This window comes from Aegilops tauschii, chromosome 1 (genome assembly GCF_002575655.3).
Source record: "Aegilops tauschii subsp. strangulata cultivar AL8/78 chromosome 1, Aet v6.0, whole genome shotgun sequence".
NCBI lineage: Eukaryota > Viridiplantae > Streptophyta > Magnoliopsida > Poales > Poaceae > Aegilops > Aegilops tauschii.
In genome coordinates, this window is record NC_053035.3 from 327,424,266 (window position 1) to 327,428,316 (window position 4,051).

Genomic DNA, 4,051 nt, shown 5'->3' on the forward strand with positions numbered 1-4,051 from the left:
TCCGTCGCCGGCCGCGCCTCGCTCCGCTCCTCCGCCGTCCCGCGCCGGCGCCCGCGCCAGAGCTCCTCTCCGGCCGCGTCTCCCTCCTCTCCTCCGCCGCGCCGTCCCTCCTGCTCCGGCGACCGAAGTCCGGCGAGCCCGATCCAGATCCACTGCCGGAGGTTGACTTCTCCCCTCCCCCGAAATCTTTTAAGTCCCGAGATTTTTACTACATATGCTCCTGTTCATCGCATCATAACTCTCTGCATATAGCTCCGTTTCGTGCGTGTAATATATCGGAGTGTTCGCCTCGAGATGCTCTTCATTTTGTTCCATTGTGCCATGTTCATTTGAGTCCATCTTGATTCCCAAATCTCTGGGGCAAGAGGGCTATATGCTGTTACCTATCAGAACTTGAGGATTTGTTATTTTTGTTGCATTTGATGTGCGCATCTTATGGGCATGAGCTCTACATGTGTTTTGATGTATGCCATGCCATCTTTACAGAGGTGTATGCCATGTATTTTTGTGATCTCTGTGGTGACTAGCACAAGCATGAAAAATAGGCTTCGTGATGTTTCTGATTTCAGGTACTTAGTAATTTTACTAAGTCTGTGACTGCTGTTATTTTGTTGCCATGTATCCATGTGTCTACAGAGATATCCATGCTCCTTTTGGTGATGTTCACTAAGGATGTTTTGTAGATATAGTTGTGCTATATCCATCCATGCCCCTGTTTACAATTATGGAGTGCCATAACATGTCTTAATCTTGCTCTACTTTTGCTATAAAATATTTCTGGCAGATTGTTAATATGATATTCAATTTTGCCAAGGTTGTTGTAGTTGTTTCATACATGATATGTATTTTCCCTTGCCATGAATAGCTTCATAAACATGCCATCTTGCTGTAGGTATGCTTGTTTTGTCATGCATTGCTTCGTGATGAGTGCATCAAGCTCACCAAGATGCCTTCATGATACTGTTTCTGCCATGCTCTGTTTTCTGCCAAGTCTGAAACCTGTTAACGAAACTTGCTATGTTTACATGGGTGCCATCATATCTTCTGGTCCTTTGTGGCTCATGGTCAGTAAGGGACTTTTGTTCTATGCATTTAGAAGATTCATGCAATGCCTTGTTTTTCTATGTTAAGTTCCTGTAGCATGTTGATTGCTTGCTCCGAACATTGCTACCTGATGCTGTTTCAGCCATGTCCAGTAATTTCACCAAGTCTGTGAACCTGATATCTTTTGCACTTTTTCCATACTTGTTTGAGCCTGTTATGTTGTGATCTAGCCGTAGCTCAGTGTTCATCTTTTTTCAAGCATCTCCTTTAGATTACTGCCATATGCTTTGTTGCTATGTTGGAGTTCTGTAGCATGGTTTCTTGGTGTATTCTAAGTGCTATCATGCTGTTAATTGCAAAATCGTGTCATTCTTGTTTTGCTTGCCATTTGCAAACCGTGCATCCGTTTCCGGTGATCTTTATATCGATTTCGACCTAAATCCTCTCATCTTTCCAGTGGCATGCTTGGTTTGCCAAGTTACTGCCTTGTTCATCATTTTTCTTCCGGAGCACGCATATGCATCGCATATCATATCTTGCATATCATTCATGTATTGCATCATGTTGCTTGTGCATTTTCCGTGATTGATTGTGGTTCCGTGGCTTGTGTTCTTGTTTTGGGTAGAGCTGGGAGACGAGTTCGTGAACGAGGAACCTACTGAGTACGCTTACGAGGATCAAGCTTTCGACAACTCTGAGAACCTTGCAGGCAAGATGACCATACCCTCGAAATCACTTCTATCTTTGCTTTGCTAGTTGTTCGTTCTATTGCCATGCTGCGCTACCTACCACTTGCTATATCATGCCTCCCATAATTGCCATGTCAAACCTCTAACCATCCTTTCCTAGCAAATCGTTGTTTGGCTAAGTTACCGCTTTTGCTCAGCCCTTCTTATAGCGTTGCTAGTTGCAGGTGAAGGTGAAGTTGGTTCCATGTTGGAACATGGATATTTTTGGGATATCACAATATCTCTTATTTAATTAATGCATCTATATATTTGGTAAAGGGTGGAAGGCTCAGCCTTATGCCTGGTGTTTTGTTCCACTCTTGCCGCTCTAGTTTCTGTCATACCGGTATTATGTTCCTTGAGTTTGCGTTCCTTACGCGGTTGGGTGATTTATGGGACCCCCTTGACAGTTCGCCTTGAATTAAACTCCTCCAGCAAGGCCCAACCTTGGTTTTACCATTTGCCACCTAAGCCTTTTTCCCTCGGGTTTTCGCGAGCCCGAGGGTCATCTTTATTTAAACCCCCGGACCAGTGCTCCTTCGAGTGCTGGCCCAAACTGGGCGATGTCCGGCGCCCCCTGGGCAACCAGGGTCTATGCCAACCCGATGTCTTGCCCATCCGGTGTGCCCTGAGAACGAGATATGTGCAGCTCCTATCGGGATTTGTCGGCACATTCGGGTGGCTTTGCTGGTCTTGTTTTACCATTGTCGAAATGTCTTGTAAACCGGGATTCCGAGACTGATCGGGTCTTTCCGGGAGAAGGTTTATCCTTCGTTGACCGTGAGAGCTTATAATGGGCTAAGTTGGGACACCCCTGCAGGGTATTATCTTTCGAAAGCCGTGCCCGCGGTTATGAGGCAGATGGGAATTTGTTAATGTCCGGTTGTAGAGAACTTGTCACTTGACTTAATTAAAATACATCAACCGTGTGTGTAGCCGTGATGGTCTCTTCTCGGCGGAGTCCGAGAAGTGAACACGGTTTGAGTTATGCATGAACGTAAGTAGTTTCAAGATCACTTCTTGATCATTTCTAGCTTCGCGACTGTTGCGTTGCTTCTCTTCTCGCTCTGCGTATGTTAGCTACCATATATGCTTAGTGCCTGCTGCAGCTCCACCTCATTGCACCATCCTTTCCTATAAGCTTAAATAGTCTTGATCTCGCGGGTGTGAGATTGCTGAGTCCTCGTGACTCACAGATTCTACCAAAACAGTTGCAGGTGCCGACGATGCCAGTGCAGATGACACAACCGATCTCAAATGAGAGTTCGATGAGGAATGTGGTCGTTGCTATGTTTCTTTTCTGGATGATCAGTAGTGGAGCCCAGTTGGTACGATCGGGGATCTAGCATTTGGGGTTATCTTATTTTCATTTGGTTTTTGACCATAGTCGGTCTATGTATGGATTTTGGATGATGTATGAATTATATTTATGTATTGTGTGAAGTGGCGATTGTAAGCCAACTCTCGTTATCCCATTCTTGTTCATTACATGGGATTGTGTGAAGATGACCCTTCTTGCGACAAAACCAAAATGCGGTTATGCCTCTAAGTCGTGCCTCGACACGTGGGAGATATAGCTGCATCGTGGGCATTACACCTCATCATCCTTTTTCTTGGATGGTTTGGGAGGAAAAGGCATGGGTTTCTGAACCCATGGTTCTCTTTTCTTACCGTGCTTCCTAGCAACAAAGTCTCTCTTATCATAACGTTGATTCTTTGATTGTGGGTTATCAAGATCAACATCAGGTTCAATTTCTACATCATTGTCATTACTAGGTTGAGCATCAACATGAACATCATCATTAGCATTATCACTAGGTTCATGTTCATTACCAGATTGTGTTTCAGCATCAGAAATAGAAATATCATTGGGATTCTCAGGTGTGTCAGCAACAGGTTCACTAGAAGCATGCAAAGTCCTATCATTTTTCTTTTTCTTCCTCTTAGAAGGACTAGATGCATCAACATTAGTTCTCTGAGAATCTTTCTCAATTCTCTTAGGGTGGCCCTCAGGATACAAAGGTTCCCGAGTCTTTTTACCCGCTCTAGTCATGACTCTAACAGCATTATCATTTTTTTATTTAATTCATTGAGCAAATCATTCTGAGCTTTAAGTACTTGTTCTACTTGAGTGGTAACCATAGAAGCATGTTTACTAATGAGTTTAAGTTCACCTTTACCTCTAGACATATAATCACTCAAGTGTTCAATCATATAAGCATTGCACTTTAATTCTCTACCAAAATAAGCATTGAAGTTTTCTTGCTTAACCATAAAAT